The 24,594-nt window shown below is 43.1% G+C and overlaps 1 pseudogene; it reads left to right on the top strand.

Annotated features, from left to right (window-relative positions):
* The first annotated feature begins 17,184 nt into the window (after window positions 1–17,184).
* On the top strand, window positions 17,185–18,969 carry LOC101098150 (annotated as a pseudogene).
* The last annotated feature ends 5,625 nt before the right edge of the window (window positions 18,970–24,594 follow it).

The following is a 24,594-nucleotide window of genomic DNA, read 5'->3' as shown; positions in this document are numbered from 1 at the left end:
CTAATAGTGTTATCGAGAAAACAACTTTTTACGCTTTCCCGTTTGGAACATAACCTTTTATCGTTGGATTGGAAACAAATTCATACGGGAGATTTTTGGATTATATTTGTTATGAAACATTCTCAGATACAAATAGCTTTGGTTTTTATTTTAGATTATGAGACTAATCCCCACTCATTATTAAATAAGGGAAGTATGTAGTGACAAGGAAAACTATAGTTAATCTCATCACCCAGATTTAGAAAGAAAAACAATCCACATGAAGGTGTAAACCATGGCACACCAATTTCAGTGACCAGGCCAGCTGAGGGGAAGGAGCAGAGGATCTTGGTTCACAAGAGGCTCCCTTGAAGAAAGAAGTAAAAGTTAAAAGAGCTGTGTATTGAATCGCTCAGCAAGATGCGATCAAGGGCATCTCTCCAGAGGGCCGTAGAGTCAAACAGCAATGGCCCAAGCCACTCTTCTGTGGGATCCTCATAAGTTGAGAGAAGGACATAAACAGAAAAGCTATTTCTCCATCAGAGAGAGGGAGATGGAGGTCAGCTTCTAGGAAGAGATTCAAATGGAAGACCCAAGCTGAGTGACAGTGAGAGAACAGACCAGAGCAAAGCAGTGCTTACAGGAATAAGCAGTCCCGTCACGCGACTAACTCGAAGTGATGCTTTAAATTCTGGTCCAGAAACCTCGCTGGGCATCTAGGCAGGTGTGGAAAAGACACAATCCCCAGTATCTGAGACTGATACAGGAACAATTATAATATTGCAGTTAAGTGCAATAGCCATGCCAGACAGGCTACATTGGAGTATTAACTCCAACAAGAATGGAAATCCACAGTTAAAGTATGCAGAGCACAGGGATGCCTGGGGTGGCTCAGTCTGTTAAGCATCTGACTTCAGCTCAGGTCATTATCTCACAGTTCAAGCCCCATGTCAGGCTCTGTGCTGACAGCTCAGAGCCTGGAGCCTGCTTCAGATTCTGTGTCTCCCTCTCTCTTGGTCCCTCCCTCGCTTGCTCGCGCTGTTTCTCTCTCTCTCTCTCTCTCTCTCTCTCTCTCTCTCTCTCTCTCTCAAAAGTAAATAAACATTAAAAAAAAAAAAAAGAATGCAGAGCAGAGAAACCCCTGGGACAGGACTTGAGAGCTGGACAGGGCTCCACCCAAGAGGCGGGCCACACAGAGAAAACAGCTGGGGCAGAGAAGCAGGGGAGACATCTTTCCTCCACCATCTGCAAGCCCATCAGGTAAGCAATAGATCTGAATTCACTACCTTTTAAGTTTAATTGAATTATAGGTGTTTAAAATATAGTCACAATCTCTCTAGAACAAGCTAATGGGAAAGGCTTATCTTGATTAACTAGACTCTTTGAGATGTGGGATTGCATTGCTTTTAAATATGTGAAGGCATTCAGATGAGAATAACTGTTGGATAATAGATTTTTAGAAACTGACAGTGCAACAGTGGCTTATAAATGCGTACTTCTAATGTGTTCTGTTCCACTGTTTAAACCTTTCCCTTTATAATCTCGATTATACTGTGAATTGGCTACACCCGCCTTCCTTTCACTTCCGTCTAATGCAAAATAAATCCTGGTTCAGAATAATAAATATTTACTGTACAATTTTGTGGAAAAAAATAAATTTGGGAGCTTATGAAGAGGACATTCTACTCCTTGGTGAATAATCTGCCTAATAAATATTTTCTCGTGGTTTGATTTGGTGACAGAAAGGACAAGAAGGCTTAACGATAAATATCTTCAAAGTCATTCCTTCACTGCCGACTGTACAACTTCATGTCGAGATCTGACATTAAAAGAAAAAATAAATTCTCTGTCTTTTGCCAACATAACTAGGGCCATGAAGTTTGAATTATCACTAGACTAAAATTGTTTCATATTTCTTTTATCCAAGCCTTTTAATTATTACAGTATACTTTACTGCGTACTGTCTTATGGAATGCGGAGGGAGCATCTGATTTAATATTTTCTATTCAGGCTGTTTACTTTGTAGTCAAACATTCTTCAAAAACATTTTACTTTCCCCCCACATTTTCCATCCAAGGCTGTCAGTTCCCATTTAAAAAGGTTAATTGAGACCTGGAGTCTCCAAGCCTCTGATACAGAAGCGGCTTTTTCTGGCCTTAATAGTTTTCTTTGAATTTGCTGCCAGGTCTGATTCTACATGTAAATATTTGCCTGAGTTGTTGAAAAAAGAACTTTTCACAAGAGTGGGGGAACGGAGGTTGCCATAATGCATTTTACGATATGAGAAACCTTTCTTTCACTTCTACGCACTTCTTTTTGCTAATTTCTTGGCTGTTGTCAAATTTGTAGATGGCCTCATTACTGTTTTTCATTAAACTTGGAGCCTCCCCGGGAACTGCTGAATCAACCAAGAAATCATGCAGCACATTTACAGGAGCTCACACTGTTTTCATTAACTCCCCTTAGTATCACAGAGGAGGCTGGGTCAAGCGAGCCCTTCGCCATGACCTGTAACTTGAAAAGTGAGCGTCTTCTTATGAGAGCCAGCTTTGAGCAACTTACTGTGGACCGCGGAAATGTTCCTTTTTCACCTCTGCAGAAAGCAAAGCCTGCCTTGGAATGTAGTGGAAATAACCCACCACAGAAGAAATAGTCTCTGAGCCCAAAAACTTTTGCTGGGAATTTTGGCTTTTGCTACAGCCTCCTGCTGGGAAGGAAGAAACCTTGTCTCTTTCCACCACCTCACCTCCTCTTTCCATCCAGAGGACACCCACCTAACTGAGACAGGATGAAGGGGGCTGATGGGCTGGGCCCAGTGCTCCCTGGCCTGTACCTACGCTGTCCAATAGGAGTATAACATAAGCTACTTGAGTAATTTTAAATTTTCTTGTGGCTACATCAAAAAAAGTAAAAAGAAACAAATGAAATTAATTTCAATAATATGTCTTATCCCAAAATATTATCATGTCAACCTGCAATCAATATCAAACTTATTAACAAGGCATTTTACTTTTTTTTTTCAACTGAGTCTTCAAAATGTGTTGTTTATTTTACACTTGGAGCCTTTCTCAATGCAGGCATTAACTTTCCACTGGAAATAGATGTTCAGTTAACTACGTTTCATAAAATGAACAGCTGAAAAGATAGAGTTACAAGTTGTGCCAAGTATACTAGAAATTGGGGCGCCTGGGTGGCTCAGTCGGTTGGGCAATCGACTTCGGCTCAGGTCATGATGTCGCAGTTTGTGAGTTCAAGCCCCGCATCCGACTCTGTGCTGACAGCTCAGAGCCTGGAGCCTGCTTCGGATTCTGTGTCTCTCCCCTCTGTCTAACCCTCCCCTGTTCACACTCTGTGTCTCTCTGTCTCTCAATAATAAACAAACATTAAAAAAAATTTTTTTAATAAAAAAAGTAAAAATAAAAGTATACTAGAAATTGTTTTCCTATAGCTAAACCAAGTATCAGTGCTCAGAAGTTAATCAAAATTAAATAAAAGTATTCTTTCCATTCCTTAGGTACACTAGGCCACATTTCAAGGGCTCGAAAGCCACATGTGGCTGGTGACTACCATATTGACAGCACGGAATAGAACCTTGCTGCTTAAAGTGAGGTCCACAAAATCACAGCATCAGCGTCGGCATCCCCGGGGATTTTATGAGAAATGCAGAACCTCAGGCCTCATCCCAGACCTACCAAATCAGAATCTACATTTTAGCAAGCTCCCCGGGTAATTTGTATGCACAATATAGTTTGGAAAGCACTGATCTGTTGAACACACCAAGAAATCTGGCATTATTGCATCTATTTTACAGATGGATATAGTGAGGCTCAGAGAGGTTATATCATGTGCCTAACATCACAGGGCTAATAGGTGCGGGAGCCGAAATTCAAACTCAAACCTTTTCCATTTTTAAGCCCATGCTCTTTCTAATATTTATCACCCAAAGCATAGAACATGTGCCAGTAATGGTGTGAAAGTTATTTTTTTTAAGTTTGTATTTAATGTTTATCTATTTTTGAGAGAGAGGGAGAAGCAGAGAGAGAGGGAGACAGAGGATCTGAAGCAGGCTCCGCATTGACTGTCAGTGAGCTGTGGGGCTGGAACTCACCAACCGTGAGATCATGATCTGAGCCAAAGTTGGATGCTCAACTGACTGAGCCACCCAGACGCCCCTAAAAGTTAATCTGAAATGGTGCCCAGAGAGCATTCCAAAAGCTCTAAAGGGGCACCTGGGTCGCTCAGTCTGTTGAGCGTCCAACTCTGGATTTCTGCTCAAGTCTTCACCCCAGCGTTGTGGGACCGAGACCGAGTCGGGCTCCCTGCTGAGTATGGAGCCTGCTTAAGATTCTCTCTCTCCCCTGCCTCTCTCCCTTGCTCATGCACTCTCTCTCTCTTTCTAAGATTAAAACCAGTAAAAACCCCTAAAATATAAAGTTTGAAGATTTGTCCCTTTTCTAAATCCTCTTTTGATTTTTCTAATGCATTTGTTTATATGACTGGTTGCCCAGCATTTCCTACCCCCCAGCACAGAAAACAAAGTGGCTTCTTTTGACCTCCTCAATTTGACAGTAAGGCGGTGGGCATAAGGCTGTGGGTACCACCAATTGGATGCTTCTGCTCCTGGATGAATACAGAGCAAGTGCCATGAACAAGCAAGGGCAGGGGCGCCTGGGTGGCTCAGTCCGTTAAGCATCTGACTTCAGCTCAGGTCATGATTTCACAGTTTGTGGGCTCAAGCCCTGCATGGGGCTCTGTGCTGACAGTGTGGACCCTGCTTGGGATTCTCTCCCTCTCTCTCTGTCTCTGCCTCTGTCTCTGTCTCTCTCTCTCTCTCTCTCTCCCTTTCTCTATGCCCCTCCCCCACTAGCACTTTCTCCCTCTCTCAAAATAAAATAATAAAAAAAAAAAAAAAGAAGAAGAAGAAGAAGCAAGGGAAGCTTAGGACTCATTATGGCCATGGCCGTAGCAGCTCAGTGGCTGCCCAACTGTCCTACGGTGGCGGTGATTTCCCTGGCAGGATTCAGCAGGGGCAGCAGAAATTCCCCGACCGGGCTTTGACCTGGCTCAGGAGCTGAGGCTCCCCTAGCAAGTCCCTTTTCAAGTGAGATTGCTCTCCAGATTTCCTGTGGTATCCGTGGGTTACCCACCATCATTCCAAAAGCGCCTCCTCCCTTTGTGGTGACCAGAGCTGGTTTCTGTCTTTTGCAAGCAAAAGCCTTGACTGTGAGCCTGGCATTATTTGATTGTCGGTAGAACCCACCAAACTACCAAGTCCCAGGAGAGTAGAGTCTGTGTCTGCTTGTTCACACGGCGTAATCCCTGGGGCCCGTTCCTTTGTTTCAAGCAAGGTCAGTGCTCAAAAGTTACTTGGTGAATGAATGAGTGTGGAGCACACAAGAGATGCCAGTAAACAACATCAGAACGTCCTGCTTCACTTTCCCAAAACAAGCGGAACGTATCCTATGATTTAAGAGATTCTGTGTATGAAAACTTGAACTTCAGAGATAAAGGAATTTCAAGCCCTTCACCAACTGATTCACCCAAGATTCCTTCCCTTATTTTTCTAGTGTTAAGTTTTGCTTTCTAACTATAAACTATTAGAGGAGCTTCAACAGAAGAATTATTTTTTGTGTAGCGAATATGTGATGCTCTCAAAGGTAAAGGAAAGAAATTATTGAAAAGTAACATCTTCAGAGGCATTGGCAACGTGACACTGTTCCACCTTGAAGACTACACTTACCTAAGATAGAAACGTCAATCACAGAATTTTCAGAAATTAGCACGCGGCTTGCTAAATTGCAAAGCTGTGCTGAGCAGTTTACCAACATTATTATGCTTTGCGACAACCCAGGAGTTACCCACTCTTGTACCGCTTTGCCTGGTGAGGAAACTGAGACACAGCAGAAAAACTAAGTAATTTGCCTAACTAAGGTCAAGTAGCTAATTGAGAACCACACAGCTTAAAGAGCCAGGATTTCAACGCCAGCCTGACTCCAAAGCTTAAGATTTTAAGCACATGCAAGACTTGTTGCCCATAGGTTTGTGGCACACACTTGTAATAAAGACTTTGACCTCATTTCTAATACTGGACAGCGGACAGCTTTCAGGTTCCCACCCCTTCTGCTTCTTTTTGCCACACGTCCGGGCAAGCCTATGTGGAAGCCTGCATCTTTCCTCTCTTGGTGCCCACAAGGAAGTTCACCGCACCCCAGCCCACCTCCTAACCGAACACACGAAAGCCACTCACCCCTTCCTTCTCTCAAGCCATTTCCAGACCACCTTGGGGGACTGCCCTGATCCCCAGAAGCCTCAATGTGTGAATAATAAATCTCTCCATACTCTTCTGGGGTTCATGTGGCACCATTTTATCCAAACAGATTTTGGGGAAGGGGTGTCAATCCCACCCTTCATGGGACAACCACAAGCCGGGACTAAATGGCAGCACTGAGCCTTAGCATATGAAACCAGAGGCTGTTACGAGACAAAAAGACTAGTCGAAACCCATCGTTGCATTTACTACGTGCCCAAAGAAATCCATTTATTACCTTGTCTAATTTTTGTAGATATTATTGCCAAGGGAGGTATTTCTGTCTTCTTTCAACCTAATTTGGGTTTTTCCCTAGGAAGTTGTCCAGGGCGAGGAAGTAGGAATTGGCTATTGATTTGTATATTTATTAAACTGAAGGGTAGGGGGGGGCCACCTGACACCCTTGGGCGTTTCGCTCGCTAAAACATTCAGCGCAATGATCTGACAGACTTTGCATTGTCTTCTCACCCCCTCGATGTGTCCTCACTATCCTCCCTACTCCGCTTAAATTCCATGGTCAGTCATTGTAACCACTCCCTCGCTTACACCTTCATCTCCATTGTCCTCTCTCACTTCATCATGCCCTGGTCAAATTCACCTCTCTGCCTACTCACACCTGCCCCTGAAGGTGGGTGGAGAAACATAAAACAGGTGGTGCTGACTGTAACACAAGTTGCTGAAGGTAAGACAACCCTCAGATGGCCCCATGGTGCTTCCAGGAATTCATACTCTGTGTCCCTAATCTCTGTGTCCCTAATCACTCTCCCATGCTGTAACGTGCCTACTCTACCCCTTTACCTTTTTCCTCAAACCTCTAACACACCCTCCCCCACTTTCACCTTCAGCTGATGACCTTGTTTCCTATTTCACTAGAAAAATTGAATCAATTGCAAGAGAATTTCAACTGACCACCCCCCCACCCCACACACACACACACCACACTGACTTACCAGCAACTGCGCTCACACGCTGTGCCTCTCTGCCTGGAATCAGAGGAATTATATGTGCTCCTACTAAAGCCCCTGGACACTAGATCTCTGTCCCCCTCACCTGCACAAGGACCTTACTTCAGCAATTTGCCACTTCTCTCCTAAATCATCGGTCTTTTACTTTTTACTGGCTTATTTCCATAGGCATGTAAATCTTCACTTGAACTCATTTTCCCTGACGAGTCACCACAAAATTATTTTTACTCCTTTTTGCAGTAAAAATCCTCAAAGAGGTATCTATACCATCTCTAAATCCTCTCTTCACATTCTCTCTTCAAACTGCTACACTCAGCTCTATAATTCCACCCAAACTGCTCTTGTCAAGGAAAACCAGTGACCTCCATATTGTTTAATCCAATGGTCAGATTCCGGATCCTCATTTTCCTGAACTGAGGGACATCATTTGGCAGTCGATGACTCTTTCCTCCACGGCACACTTTTTTTTCATTTCCTTCCCAGACACAACATGTTCTTCTCTTTTACTGGTTACTCCCCATCCCTTTTGACGATTCCTTCTTCTTAATGTGGAGTATCCCAGGGATCAGTCCTCTGAGGTACTCTCCTCTATATTCGATTCTCTCCTCTATATTTACCCACTTTCTTGGGGATGCCATTATGACCTGAAACACAAATCTAGATGCAATCACATCCAAACGTATATTTCCAGTCCAGACTCCTCTACTGAATTCCAAATGTGAATCCCCAAAGCTTTCTCGACTTCTCAACTTGGATGTCCAAGAGATATCTGGAAATCAGCATTTCCAAAAATAAGCTCCTGATCTCTCTCCCATCCATAGTCATCTCAACTGACAACAACCTTTCCTTGCAGCTTTATAGGCCAATATTGACGTCATCATCAGTTTTCCTCTTTCTCTGACACTCCATCTTCATTCCAGCAGGAAAGTTTGTTAGCTCTAGCTTCAGAAGTTGTTCAGAATCCAAGCACTCTGCGCCACCTCCACTGCTACCACCCTGGTCCAAACCACCATCACCCCTGTGTAGTAGATTACTGCGACAGCATCCTGACCGCCTTACCTCCTTCCACCCTTGTCCTCTGAAGTCAAGTCACAACAGGGTGGTCCTGTTGAGGGTGATCAACATTTTAAATGTTGAGGGTGACCAAGTTAAAATAAAATATTTAAAATCCCATCACTCCATACCTGGCAATGGCTGTTCACTCAAATCCTCACCATGTCCTCTAGGTTCTTTATAATCAATCCCATCTGTCCTCCCTTTACCTCACCATCCTCCTCTTCTAGGACTCTCTTCACCACACCTCCATTAGCAATGGTGGCCCCTTTGCTGTTCCTTTAAAACACATTAGTGTTTTAACACATAGTCTCATTGTAAGGCCTTTTTATTTACATTGACTGTTGCCTCCATCTGGAACATTGCTCCCACAGATAAGCTGAATTCCTCGCCTCCTCTAAGTTTTTGCTCAAATTTTCCCTTCCCACTGAGATATCCAGATCACCTGTGACTGCATGTATTTTCTAAATATGGCCATAAAAATACTCTCATCCTGAAACTGTGCAATACCTCCACTCCTCCATCAAGATATGGAATCCATTTCCCTTCCCCTTTCAACCTGGGTGGACTTTGTGACTCAACCAGCAAGGAGAAACCATGTGGCTTGAGGACAGGTTGTAAAAGGTGATATGTTCTCCAATAAAAGGAACCAGGGCCTCTTATAAAAATGACTGATATGAGGGTGTAGGGTGGAGAAAATACAAGTGGTTCTGGAAACAACTATTCCAGAACGTAAGGAAGTATAAGTAAAAAATATATATAAATACACAATAATGTTAAGCATCTCTCACAGAATTAGTGCCCAATATATGAGACACCTTGGTCCTTGCCTGGCACTTGGTTTTACTGAGACTATTAGATGTCTCCATTCATCTCTGTGTTCTACACTGATAGAGTCCAGTAAATGGTGACGTAAGCAGAATGACCACTGTTGAATTCCTTATTTCCACTGGTGTCCATTTAAAAAAAAATTTTTTTGTAATGTTTATTTATTTTTGAGACAGAGAGAGACAGAGCATGAGCAGGGGAGGGGCAGAGAGAGAGGGAGACACAGAATCCGAAGCAGGCTCCAGGCTCCAAGCTGTCAGCACAGAGCCTGACACGGGGCTCAAACTCAGAAGCCGTGAGATCATGACCTGAGCGGAAGTTGGACGCTCAGCTGACTAAGCCACCCAGGCGCCCCTCCACTGGTGTACATTTTATTTATTTTTTATTTATTTTTTATTTTTTATTTTTATTTTTATTTTTTTTCAACGTTTATTTATTTTTGGGACAGAGAGAGACAGAGCATGAACGGGGAAGGGGCAGAGAGAGAGGGAGACACAGAATCGGAAACAGGCTCCAGGCTCTGAGCCATCAGCCCAGAGCCTGACGCGGGGCTCGCACTCACGCGAGATCGTGACCTGGCTGAAGTCGGACGCTCAACCGACTGCGCCACCCAGGCGCCCCCACTGGTGTACATTTTAAATAAGAGGTGGGTTCCAGCAGGATTTTGAGGAAGCCTGGCGCCCTTTGACCCCGGCCACAGTGTTGAGTACACGACAATTGTGAGTACGAAATACTTGTATTTTTTGGAATGCATCTTGGAGAGGTGCCTGAGTGGACCTGGTCCAGATCATATCACTGGTCACCTTGAGGCTTAAAAGAGGAATTTTTATTTGCTAAATTGCTAGAGTGAAATCTGTACATTTCTGCGACTCTGAGCCTTTAGTCTCTCCTAAAACAAATATATCATCAGCTTTAACCATCCCACAAGGTAAAAATTCTACATAGTGGAAAATTCTTGTAATTTTGTCAAGCTGCTTTATGAGAAAAATAAGAAACATTGCTCAGGCTGTCAGAATAATATAAGACAGTTTGTGGGTTTTTTGCCTTGAGTTTGCGTGGGCAGGAAATTTATTCTTTGCTTGGTACATCTTTGAGCTGCACACAGCTGTGTGAGATCCCAGTTCTTTACAAATTGCTAATAAAGAAGATAATGCCAACATTTGCACTCTTCTGAAAAGTCAACCAGTGAAGATTTAAATCAAGATTTCTGGATAGAAAATCTTATTCTCTTGAGTCATGTTGCCATGCTTTTAAATTCACTTCCTAACACTGAAGTGAACTAAAATTAGAATTTGAAATAAAGCAGAAGCAATGCAACAATTTTCTCATTCATGTAACATGTACTTATGAGCATCTGATCCATGTGTATGCATTTAGAAAATTTTTTAAATGACAAAATGGATTTGGTCTCCAAATACAAGGATCTGATTAAGTTTTGGCCAAAGGAAAAGAAAGTAATTAATATTTGTTGAGCCCTTACTATATGCCAAGCACTTTGTAATGGCTTAATAACTGTTGCGGTAGAAACATCACTGATCCCATTTTACATATGAGGATCCTGAAGCTACATAAGTAATAACAAGGCAGGATTTTAACCTCAGACTAATCGATTCCAAAGCCTGCTATTAACACACTACCTCCCGTAATCCAAATTTTCATCTTGACTAGGCATTTTTTAAGTTTTACTTTTAAAAAAATGTCCTCACAAATATTTTCAGTTTGCTTAAAGTAAATTCAAATCAGTTGAAACCACAAAGAAAATAAATATATATTTCATAGTCATTTATTTTTACGTCAATGTGATATTGGAGGTGTGTGTGGGAAGCTAGTCAGATGAAGCACTGAAATGAAGGTATCTGGTCGTCTGAGGTCATTCCTGCGTTCATTCTCTGACCTTTGATTTTTTTTTCCATCCTCCGTCTTTCCCTCCACCCGTCCATCCCATCAGTGGAGCTCCTCCCATTTTTAAGTACCACCTGAGGTAGGCACTGGAATGAAGAGATGAAAAGAATTGTACTTCAATCCCAAAGAATTTTCACGGGCATGGGTAAAGAAAGATACGTAAAGTAAGCAATTTAAGTATAATGTACTGTTGTGGAAGGAAGTATGAGGGGGAGGGGATCTTGGGAAAAGGTGTGCACTTGGAGGAGCCAGAAAGGGGTATTTGAGGTCACCTCTGAAGGAAGGACAGAGATGAATGGAAGACATTCTGCTTCAATAACAAAGTGGGGCTGGACTAGACTGAACTCCTACATCCACGACTCACACGTCAGCGATCCACACTGTGACCTGAGGCTAACTGCCTTGCTTACCTTTCTTAATCCCAGCCCACATCCAGATGTCAGCTGATAGTACCGCCAATGAGTGTCTCTTCCAAGTTCAAGGCAATCTTTACACTCTACCCTTGGGGACCTACTCATTTTTAAATGCAGACTGGAACATATCCAGGAGATAAAGAAAATCCTAATCCTAGAATAAGCCAAGAGTCTCCAAATTCATGGGCACACCCATGCCACCAAATGTGGTAGTGGTGGGGAAAGGGGAGAACTTTAGAGCTGTGTAGTCACTCTCAAGAGAGGGCTGAGGACCGCCTGGCTTTAAACACATGAGGGGTGCTTGCTAAACATGGAGTGTCCTGGCCCTACATGCCACTGAGGCAAAATCCTTGAGAATGGGACCCAGGGATCTTCATTTAAACGCTGCAGGTGGCCCGATGCTCTAAAGCTTCCTGGCCTGTGGCATTCTGGGCCTTTGGGTGCAGTGTTTCCCCAGAACTAGTACAAGAAGACATTGGAACTGCTCATTGCTACCATGCTTAGTCATTAAAAAAAAAAAAGCTCCATGAAACTCGTTAGGTACAAAGTACTGTGCTAGGTGCTGTGGCACGGCCCTTCCCTCAGGGAGTCTGTGTCAGGAAGCAGACACTGAGACAGAGTCAGAAGTCTAAGAGATCTGTTGGGGGTAATGCCTCTGAATGATAAAGGGGAAAGGGAGCCCCACCCAGTGGGCCTTTTGACGAGAGTGCAGGTCTAAGGCCACCCTGACCAACCCAACAAGGGCTCCAGCTCACAGATTTCCTCCAGAGGAGTGTCAGGTTGAACAAAGGGGACGGACCCCAGTAGCGCTGCCACGCATGCTCAGTCACTGGCCGGAGCTACCGGGAGAGGGTGCGTCTTTGCCCCAAGCGTTGCGCCAAACCCCAAAGTGGCTGCAGCCGGAGGCTGTGGCCTGACTGCATTCCTTGTGACAGTTGCGTCTTGAAGAGGCTTCTAAGGGGGGCATCTCCGCGGCCGCCCCAGAGTCTGTTCTCTAAATGGAGAGTTGAAGGTCTTAGCCTAATCAATGGAGCACCAGAAAGATGGGATGTGGCAATAATGTGGAATGGGGCATATGTCGCCAGAGCTGAGCGGGCCTCAACTGGAATCCCGGATCTTTCACTGAGTGTGTAACGTCAGGTAGGTGACCTAACTCTCCATGACTGTCTCCATGTTGGTCAGAGTGGGACGGTATATATAATAAGGCATTTGGGGCTGACTAACGGCAGTACAGACGACACCTTTCTTGTTCCCTAATGATACCTACATATACACATCCACACACTCGTACACACACCACAATCTGCTTCTTCATTTGCACGCAAGTTTCATTTTCTAACAGAGAAGAGAAACCAGAAAACAGAAGAGGCAAGCATCGAGTAACGGCGCAATGCCTATTGTTGACCTGGTCCAGACAGGATTTGCATCTCCTGTTACTGGCACAGGGTAGGGGTTTTGTGCGCATGGCTAGTTTCCTGACGTGGTATTTACAGAAAATGGTAACATCTGTAGACCACACTGGGATTGATGAAATAAGACTGCTCAAGGTTAGTGCTGGGGCTCTAGTCAGCCGGTCCCCATCAGGCTGTTCCAGGGGCCAGGGGAATCAATATGCCACATAACCTGTGCTGCGGTGCCGGGTTGAGAAGCTCTACCAATTAGCTCATGGATCTCCTCGGGAGAATTTAGAGGCCTCTGGCCCCATGGAGAACTGCTAAAGGGCCAAGTTGACACAGAGGGAGACAAGACGTTCTCTCTTTTCATCAAACTTAGGAATGTTTGGGCACCCTGAGGACTAGAATGTTTGGTAGCATCCGCAGATGGAATGTTGGATGTAGCTGTTGTCATTTTCACGGTGTGCAGTGACATCTGTGACGAAGAAAAAGAACAGAATTCATCATGTGAGAAGACCATATATTTGGTCTTCATCCATGGTTCCTGGCTCACGGCAGCCCAAATCCTTGGAATTTACTGAGCGATAAGAGCGGTAGGAGCATCTTTTGTCATAATGTTTGGTCTTTTGTCCTTAATTCATGAAATCGCTTCAGACAGTAAAGGTGAAATGGATGTCTTGTTATTCATAAGAAGCCCCTTTCCACCACCCCCGATTTATGTTAATAAGGTAACTTTTGGAAAGCACCTAGGGATGGGGGTTGGTTACCAAGGCAACTAACCATGCCTAAGGGTTGGAACCTTTTCAGCCCCTTTCAGCACCTCGCCCCCGCCCCCTGCCACCGCCCCATTGAGGAGGCAAGAAGGGCTAAAAATTGAGTTCAATTAGCAATGGCAAAAAATTTAATTAACCATGCCAGTGTAACGAAGCCTCCATAAAGACCCAAAGGCCAGGGTGCAGAGAGCTTCAGAATGGGTGAGCACGAGGAGATTCGGGGAAGAGGTGAACTTGGAAGATCATGGAAGCTCTGTGCGCTCTGCCCATTCCTTGCCTATGCCTCTCTTCATCTGGCTGTTGATTTGTATCCTGTAAAATCCTTTGCAATAAATGGGTAATCTAATGAGTAAACGGGTTTCCCGAGCTCTTTGAGCTGCTCTGACAAATGAATCCAACCCAAGGTGGGGGGGGCACTGAGAACCTCTAATTTAGAGCTGGTCAGTCAGAAGTACAGGTAACAACCTGGGCTTGCAACTGGGGTCTGAAATGGAGGATGATCCTGCAGGACTGAGCCCTTTACCTGTCTCTGGGGCTGGATGGTGTCAGAATCGAGTTCCATTGTAGGACACCCAGCCTGTGTCTGAGAAGTGCGTGTTGGTGGTATGGGGAAAGCTCTCCCTTCGGCATTTGGCCATCAGAAACCATTTAATGAGGCACCCCTTGGGAGAGACACCCAGAAAAAAAATGAGGGTCACAGAGAGGGAGTCATCGGAAAGAACTTTTAAGCCAAGAAAGTGAAAGTCTGGGTCACGGGAAAACAACTTCTCAGAGAAGGTGAGAACATGAAACAAGATAAGTCATGCTGGAGTCTGGCATACACGAAGTACTCTGTAAGTAGTAACTGGGATTATATGTAGCAAGTCTTCTATTAGTTAAGTGTCTCTGGCCGGAAGTAACAGCAAATAACTTGAACGTGCTTAAACCAACAAAACCGTGTGCTTGTGCGCGCATGCGTGAATGTGTGTATGTGGTACTTCTATAAGAAAACAAGAGTTACCTCACAGGACCTAGGGACGAGAGTTTACTTGGCTGTCAAGAGGGACTGGAACCAAGGACTGAAAAACCATTAAACTCAGACAACTTCAATAAGTAAAATGTCTCTACAGACCAACTTTCTCTGCCTCTCAGTCAGTCCACTTACTGTGCAAAAAGGGCTTCACCTCCTCTAGTCCATATGAAGAATTTCTTAATGTAAACTCCCCCTGAGTATCCGATTGGTCTCATTTTGCTCAGGTGTCAATATATCCTTCCAATAAACTTTGGCCTGGAGTGTGGGACCCCGTAGCATAAAGAGAGGCCCTTGGTGCTCCTCCTGGGATTGAGGTGAGGGGAGGCCCGGTGTACCTGTTGCTCCGGTCTGATGGAGGTCTCCGCGGAGAAAAGAGAATATGCTCATTTTAGGATAACTTGAGGAAGGTTTAATAAAGGGACTCTTTACAAAGGCATGACAGGGTGTAGGGAATAGGGTCACAGTAGTACTAGGATGTTTGCACCCCTACACCCAACCAGAAGAGGAGAAGGATTTCAGAACCCAAAGGCCAAAAGGTGTTGTGAAATTCTTGTGTGGGCTGAAATAGTCCAGGATGACCCTGCAAGAAGGGAAATAAATTCCTTCACTACATGCACCTCTTTTCCTTGGATCTTTTACAGGTCACCCCGCTGACCAAACCAAAAGGTAGGGAAGATCCTCAACACCAGTCTTTGGAGGAGAAGAAAGGTGGAGAGTGTGTCTAGAGGGCAGAGGGATATATCTGGCAACGACACTTTTCACATTATTCAGTGACAGTAAAGAAAATCACTTTACCGGGGCGCCTGGGTGGCGCAGTCGGTTAAGCGTCCGACTTTAGCCAGGTCACGATCTCGCGGTCCGGGAGTTCGAGCCCTGCGTCAGGCTCTGGGCTGATGGCTCAGAGCCTGGAGCCTGTTTCCAATTCTGTGTCTCCCTCTCTCTCTGCCCCTCCCCCGTTCATGCTCTGTCTCTCTCTGTCCCAAAAATAAATAAATGTTGAAAAAAAATTAAAAAAAAAAAAAAAGAAAATCACTTTACCTAATTTTTAATGGCTCACTTTAGAAAGCAAACCAGTGAGTTTATAGCGCCACACTATCATCGGGGCCAGACAGCTATAATTTCCACTTCAGTCAAAACATGCTGTTTGGGCTCCTGGGTGGCTCAGGCAGTTAAGTGTCCATTTCTTGATTTCGCCATAGGTCATGATCTTACGGTTCGTGAGTTCGAGTCCCACATTGAGCTCTGCACTGACTGCACAGCCTGCTTGAGATTCTCTCTCTCTCTCTCTCTCTCTCTCTCTCTCTGTCCACCCCTCCTCAAAATAAATAAATAAACAAAAAAAATAGGCTAGCCATTCTACTTACTCCAAACCCCTACCCCTGCCCACCACCCCATCACCTCAACCCACTTACCCATCAAAGACCAAATTCAAATCCCACCTACATTCTAAGGCCTTCCATCTAACACTCTCTCCCTTCTCTAACTTCTTTAAACTTTGTATAGTTTGCCACTGACTCATTCCCTAATTTGCATTGTAATTTTTGTCCAAATTCATGTTCATCCATTTCTGTATCCCTATGGAGGCTTGCACAGATCACTGCCCATAGAAGACACTCAGGAATGTCAGGTAAGTTCCCGAAAGAGGTATGAAGAATTTGGCAAATCTCAGTTTTTCTAGGGCGGTGTCCTCTCTTTTAAGATTGCTTAATGGATCCTTTGCATTTGCAACTTGGAAATCCACAGTTCAACAAGTTAGAACATTTGTGGAAGGATTTATGTTTACCTCACAACGTTGGCACAGCTCAGCTGTTGCCTTTGGGTTACTCTTGAAGAACTTTTATTTACATTTTAAATATTGCTGAGAAAGGGTTTGGTGTTAACTAACAAGAAATGAATCACTCTCCTATTTCTTATAAAGAGATGAGAGGTGGAATTAAAACTATTAAGACTCATGTGAACTGCATCTTAAGATGGTTTTAACTTAAAAGGCAAGTCATACAAGATAAAACTGGAAGTTTTATATAAATACAATAAATATAATAATGTTATATAATTTATATAACTATAAATTATATAAATATAATATAATAAACATAAAAATATTCTAATTTAGATTTAGAATTAGAATATTCTAGTGATTCTAATTTAAGATTTATTCTAATCTTAATTATTTTAAATAAATTTTTTTTTCAACGTTTATTTATTTTTGGGACAGAGAGAGACAGAGCATGAACGGGGGAGGGGCAGAGAGAGAGGGAGACACAGAATCGGAAACAGGCTCCAGGCTCTGAGCCATCAGCCCAGAGCCCGACATGGGGCTCGAACTCACGGACCGAGAGATCGTGACCTGGCTGAAGTCGGACGCTTAACCGACTGCGCCGCCCAGGCGCCCCTAATCTTAATTATTTTAAAAAAATTATTATAAACTATATAATTATATAAATATAATAATATAATAAATATAAAAGTATTCTATTTTACACCTTTATCTTGGTCCAATAATTCATTTAGGGCCTGAAAACTGTTCAGCTTTCCAAGTGGGACATTAGAATCAGACAATAGTTCACCCTTTCCGGTCTCATAGTCATGACTTCCCATCTTTATGCTTAGAGACCCTTCCCTGAATGTGTAGGTACTGCTTAAGGCCACACTGATAAAATAGAAGCCCTTAGCCTTTCTTCTTCACCCTGCCATCCTTCTACCCTGTTACTTCTGCTTTGAATCCATTAGTGTTGATTCTCTATACTCTTCTCTGTTCCAGCATGCAAACACCACACCACGTTTCTCCTGTCTGCTTACAAGTGTTGAGTTTTCTTGACCCCAGGGCTCTTTCACCAAGTTGGGAGTACTTCATAAGAAACCACAAGTCAAGTAGGAGTTCAACGATGGGGATAATAATAACTGGTAACTTTTGTGAGAAGGATTAAATGAGATGACGCGCTCTGTCCCGGCCCCTGCCAGTCACACGCAGGTGGAAGGTTGGGGGCACTCAAGATTCGGCTCCAGCCTTAACCCACCTGCCATGGCTGAGGAAGACATTGCTGCTGGAGGTGTAATGGGCATTAACGCTGCTTTACGAGAGGTGCTGAAGACCACCCTCATCCACGATGGCCAAGCACATGGAATTGATGGCCTACCACGTGGCACTTGCAAAGCTGCCAAAGCCTTAGACAAGCATCAAGCCCATCTTTGTGAACGTGCATCCAACTATGATGAGGCTATATGTCTGTCAAGTTGGCAGAGGCCCTTTGTGCTGAACACCAAAGCAACCTAGTTAAGGTCAATGACATCAAAAAACTAGGGGAACAAGTGTGCCTCCGTCAAACTGACAAAGAGGGAAAACCCTGCAAAGTGGTTGGTTGCAGTCATGTGGTGGTTGATGACTATGGCAAAGAATCTCAGGCCAAGCAAGGATGTCATCAAGGAATACTGCAAATTCAAGAAATGAACAAATAAAAAACTTGGTTCTTGTGCCTCAAATAAACACATAAATAAATAAAAATGAAAATAAATCAATGATGCACACCAAGCATCAGCCCCTGGGGATACATGGTAAATACAAAATAAACATTAGCTCTGTAGTTCTACAAATAATGAGAAGTATGACCTCCCTCCCCAAGATTATTCATCGATGGAGGCCAGATAGCAAACTGGTGTGGCAAGCAGTAGGCACTGGGATCACTTAACATCTCCTCTCCATACTTCTGGGAAGGACTGGCTTGGTTGGTGAGTAAGCAAGTTTGGAAAAGAACAACCTTGGACTCAGTGAGCTCATGTTGTTTCGAATCACCAGTGATAACATCTAAAAAACAATACTCACCTCCTACATATCCCCACAAAACACTTAGGTGTTTCTCACTGACAGATTTCACCTCTCTCTCAGGGTTCTAGATTCTTAAACTTTTAAGGTCAAACTTCTGCTACAGTCCTAAACTCTGCATAGGCAGCCCTATGGAGAGGTAAACAGTGCTATAGTACATGGAGAGAGAGTTTAGCTGGGAAACTACCCTTCTGGCCTTGGTCACCAGTCTTCCCAGAAAGATACCAGATGACTTTGGAAAAATCTATCCTGAATCCCAAGCTTGTAAGACATTTTGTTACTTCTTTTTGAATTCTCCATTCCCCTTCAAGGGTATCACTGATCTTATCTTCCCTCTCCCCAAGCCCTAAAATCCTGCAGTGAATTATAATAATAACAATAAATACCACCAATTACACTGTGATAAACTCTTGGCATACACAGTCCCTTTCAGTCCTCATATTAACTCAGTGATGTAGGTACTAACATTGTTCCTATTTTACAGGTGAGCTACTGAGATTCAGGGAAATTGTCAAATCTCTGGCAAATAGTGGAGCCAGAAACTTAAACCCATCTTTGAGTTCAAAGGTAATACTTTTTAAAAAATGTTTATTTATTTTGATAGAGACAGAGGGAGCATGAGTGGGGTAGGGGCAGAGAGAGAGGGAGAGAAAGAATCCCAAGCAGAGCTTGACGCAGGACCTGATCTCATGATAAAGAGATGAAATTGAAAGTCAGACGCTTAACCAACTGAAAAACCCAGGCACCCCCCCCACCCACAAAGGTAGTATTTTTAATCTCTGTGCCTGACACTTCCTGGGACCTTCCTCCACCCTAACATTCATTGTCACCTGGCCAGTTGGGATGATGTTTTTGGCTGTACTCATTTAAGTATATGCTTATGTCTTTTAGTCTATGTTCATATTTAATTCAGTTTAATGCTATGCCGGGCTCTGTAACAGACACAAAGAATTCTGCTTAGTTTTACTTAAAACTTAACCTACTTTACCCAAGTGAGGTGGGTGTCCATTTGGATGGTAAATCCTGGACTTATTTCCTTCTCCACACAAAATCAATGGACATGTTAGCAAACACGGGACAGGAGACATTAATCCCTCGATTCTGTTAACTACCAACTCCCTGAAAAGCCCACCAAAATAACCTGTTGGTCAAGCAAAGCCAAGTACATTGCTTATTGCAGTAAGGGAGAGTTCCATCTTGATAAAATTTTAGTGTGTCTCAGAAGAAGGACTTCAAGGATGAATATTGATAAGGTTTAGGCAGTCTGCTTTAAGGTGAGATTTAATAAGTTTGTGATATAATAGTCTAAGTTTGGTGAACTCAGCAAGCCTTGGGTTTTGAAGTAACTCTCGATGAGTAAACAACACTTTGATAAGCATTCTGGTTTTCACAGTTGAACAGTCTATTCTTCAGATAAATAAATTTTCAGGATGTTCTTGAAACAAATAGTTTGCAACTTTATCTGCTTGGACAAGAACGTCCCATAATAGGAAGTTATGCTAAGGTAGCCAGTCCTCTTTCATCTAGCTGCAAGCAGCTTTTGCTCGGTTCTTTATGTCTCTTATCTGTAAATAGAGATGATTATAACACTTACCTCATAGAGTTATTATGAGGCTTAATGAATTAATGGAGGCAGAGGGCTTAGAAGGGTGCCTGGCACACAGAAGGTGCTATGTATGTATTTATTATCATCCTTACAACCTAGTACATTTTAATTCGTCTTGCCTTTGCCAGACTGAGGAAGAATTTCAATCTAAATGGATTTTTGAGGATTTTTCTCTAATAAAGTCAGGTTTATAGCAATGGGAGTCATGAAACAGCTCCACATTACTTTGATTTTTAAGTCATTCTGAATAAACTAAATTCCCAAAGTGTACTGATATCGCCCTAGGTTTTCTCTCTCCTGAATTCCAGATGTGTATCTCCTAGTTTCTCGAAGTCTAACTACTCATATTTTCCACTCTAACAAGGCAAAATACAACTGACCCTTGAACCGTGCTGGTTTGAACTGTGTGGTCTACTTACACACAGATTTTTAAAAAATAAATGCTGTACGGTATCGTAAATCTATTTTCTCTTCCTAATGATTATCTTGTTTTTAGCTTACTTTCTTGTAAATGCAGTATATAATACATGTCACCCACAAAATATGTGTTCATTATGTGTTTATTTTGGTAGGGATTCTGGTCAATAGCAGGCTATTAGTAGTTACATTTGGGGGGAGTCAAAAGTTATACATGGTTTCTCAACTGGGCAGGGGTGTCAGTGCCCCAAGCCCCCATGTTGTTCAAGAGTCAACTGTAATCTATGATTTCTTCTCCATCCTCCAACCTAGGCTACTGTCTCAGGTCTCATTCATTCAGCAAATAATACTTGAATAAATTTGTGTTCCAGGTGCTGTAACCAGTACATAGGATCGAGTAAAATAATGCATATCAAAGCTCTTTGAAAACTGTCAAGCTTTAGGTATTGTATATATATTTTTTAATTTTCTGTATATTATGATGTTTTGACATCTTAAAAACAAAAACAAAAACAAACACCTTTCTGGCTGGGGATAGCCTGTCCCTTCTGAGGCTAGCCAATTCTTAAATATAGCGAAGTACTCAGCTAGGAGCATGCCTTTGGTATACAAACTAACCAATCCAGAGCCCTATCTGCTTTATCGGGCCCTCCACCCTAGGAGACAATAGCCTTTTGTCTTCCTCATCCCAGGGCCAGGTGTCAGGCAACTAGTGACCACCCATACAGTTTACAGCCTGCTGAAGTTATTCAAACATTTTAGCCAACCCTAGACTGTTTATTCTGCCCTGCCTTTCCTTCCCCATGGAAACTCCAAAACGGCTCTAGCCTCATCTTTCCCTTTGCTCCTGTCTTCTGCCACCTGACCAAAAACTTGGCCCTTCCCCTGTGACCCTGTGGGGCAAGAGGTGACCCTGCTATACTCTAGACCTATTATAATAAACTTTGTTTTCTTGTGCCTTTCCTGTGTTTCCTTTTGTGGCTGTACTTGAGTGACCATTGCATAAAAAATAAAAATAAATAAAATAAAACAAAGAAAAAACAGGACGCTGCTTTAGCACTCTTGATTGCAAGTGACAGAAACATCAAACGGCATGAACAAAAGGTGATGTTTTAGCTTATGTGCCTGAAAAATCTAGGAGTGGTCTGATTTTAGGCATCTTTGGATCTAGGAGATCGAGTAACGACATCAGGGACCCATATCTTCCACCATCTCTTAAGCTACTTCCACACGGCAAACAAAATGGCCACCAGCAGTGCAAGAACAATCTTAGCCGAGAGACCATCTTTCAGAGAGCTCCAAGAGAAAAGTTGGGTAGAATTCTGACTGGCCTAGCTTCGATGATGTCCCTACCCTTGTTGTGACCTGAGGACAGTGCCGATCTTGATGTAATATTCTGGTCAGCCCTGGATCATGTGCCCACTCCTGGAGGAAGAGATTGGGGTAGTCAGTCCTCTTGAACCATATAAACTGAACAGTATTTCTATTTGATGATGTGGAAGAAGGTTGTTTTCCCAGTAGAAGGTTTGCTGGGCAGAGAACCACAACCACATATGACCACAGCAAAGTGTTACAAACAAATATGAGGCTCTGTAATTAGGAGCCAAATATCTGATGCCTCTGTCATAGCCTTTATAGATCTCAACATAAATAAGTACAAGACAGGAAGGAAAAGGAAATACGAAGAGAATTAGAAAAAACGGAATACAAACTAGAGGATAACACAGCATGGGTCGAGCAGAGGATTGTCAGGATGAAATAGACCTGAAAATGTTTTCAGTCTGGGGGAGGTAGAGTTGAACACACTGGAGAGAAAGGAAAACTCAATGGAAAAAGGTCAAGGAAGAGAGAATAAACAACATGGGAAGAAGGTTCTAGTCTTGGGGAGTGACATCTCATCTTTTGACAAAGAGGTTTTGATGGGTGTAGATGTACCACCCTTAAAAATAATCAAGTTTTAGGGTGCCTGGGTGGCTCAGTTAAGTGTCTGACTCTTGGTTTCAGCTCAGGTCACGATCTCATGGTTTTGTGGGTTTGAGCCCTGCATCAGGCTCTGGGCTCTCTCGGCCCCCTCCCCCACTCATGCTGTCTCTCTCAAAATAAATAAATAAACTTACAAAAAAATGACCAAGTTTTGAATCTTGAAAAAGGTTTATTTTCACCTTGGAACATCTCTTATATAGCAATTGTCTTGATATTGTTTCACGATTTATTTGCAATGTTTTTTCTTAGGGTTATATGAATTAATGGTGCTTTTTACAATCAATAGTCTCTTCGAGTTGCTGAAATTTGGCTGGTAATTATGCCAGTAATCTGAGCACTTTCATGCTTGGCCACCTCCACACTCAGTTGTCTGAGCAAATGAAATAGGGGCTGAGATAAGGTAGTTTGCTGATAGGGACGGGGCTGGAACTTGGATTAGGTCAGTACAGTCTTGGCTATGGATTGACTCTTAGCTCACCAGTTACTAGCAGGGTCCTTGGTCAAGTTGCTTAATCTCTCTAAGCTTCTCTAAGCTTCATCTATAAAAGAACAATACCTAACCTCTGTGTTCGAGGTGAAGATTAAGTGAAATGAATGTATGGAGGAAAAACAAGGAAAAATAGCATGTCACCAGCCATAGAATGTGTGAATAAAGGTTAGTTGTTGCTATTGTTGTTCATATTATTTCTGGCTCAGTGAAGTGTGAATGTTTGGAATAGCTGCCCTGGCAGTGCTGAGAACCCATCTGAGAGGTGAGGCGAGATCCGCAGTGCCACAGTCGGCCCATTGGAGGGAGTTCCTCCAGCAGAATTTGGCTGATCAGGCATGGGTGTGGTGACGGCAGAAAGTTCCTCCTGATGTTGGGCTGGGTGAGTGCTACAACATGCCAGTCATGCCCCTGCTGCTGGGCCTCTCTGCCTTCACTATTCTCTTGCCTGTTCCCCAGAGCCACATGGCTCACCATCCCACTTCACTCACACTCTTCCTCAAATGTCACTTCTACAAGAATATCCCCCTGGCCACCCTACCTCACTATTTTCATTAGCCCATTATGGCACCATAAGGGAGAAAAAAAATCTGACTTCTATCCTTCTAGGTTCTGTAACAAAAGACAGATTAGCAAGAGAAAAACAAATAGAAGTTTATTAACATGTATATCTCACATATACAGAAGAAACTCAAGGAAGAGAAACTCAAAGAGATGGTTTCGATGGGCTTAAACACCATCCTGGACTAAACCAAAGGAAGAAAGGTGTGGGGAGGCAAGTTATGGGAAAGTGACCAGAAAAAGTATGGTAAACAAGGGTAGGTTTTGTTACGCCGATTACATAGGTGCTGGCTCCCGGGCTGAGAGTCTCTTCTGATTTGGAATCTAGTGATTTCATCCTTCTCTCCTAGAGATGGAGACACCCTTACAAATGGAGATGTAGTTTATCAATGCAAATTTCCCTCACAAAAGGGTAACTTCTATTCTGTTTTCAGACCTTCTGTATCTGCTGTTTTTTGAAGCCATCAGCTCAAAATAATCATTATGCCAAAGAGACATATTTTGGAGCATCTTCTGGTCATCTAAAGTCATATTTCGGGGTGGCATATTCTGGTATCCTACAGCATCTAACATAGCACATTTTTATTTATGTGTTTATTGCCTGCCTTCCTGGCAAGTAAGGAGGCAGTTACTTAGTTGAGCTCATTGTTCTATCTCTAATGTCTGGTACAGAATGGACACATACAGAACTATTGAAGCAACAAATGAATAAATGAATGAATGAAGGGGGCGATTCAAATAATTATCAGAAGTCTAGTTTGCAATGGAAAGAAATTAAGCTAGAAGGCAGTTGACATACACACACTCATCCATTCAAAGTTATTGGTTGAACACCTACACTGCTTACTCTGTTCTGGGTGCTGAAGACAGATCAGTGAAGAAAACAGACCAAATTTGCATTCTCCGGGGTTTCTATTCTACTGTGGGAGAGAGAAAATAAGCAAGATCAATAATTAATTATGGCCGGTGTTACAGAGGAAAAGTAGAGCAGGGCAGGTGGAATCCAGAATGCAGGGGAAAGAGTGAGCGTTTATAATTTTAAATGGAGTAGTCAGGGGAACCTTTACTGAAACAGCACTGTCTGGGCACAGACT

Source organism: Felis catus, chromosome B4 (assembly GCF_018350175.1).
Source record: "Felis catus isolate Fca126 chromosome B4, F.catus_Fca126_mat1.0, whole genome shotgun sequence".
Lineage (NCBI taxonomy): Eukaryota > Metazoa > Chordata > Mammalia > Carnivora > Felidae > Felis > Felis catus.
This window is presented reverse-complemented; position numbering and strand designations above follow the sequence as displayed.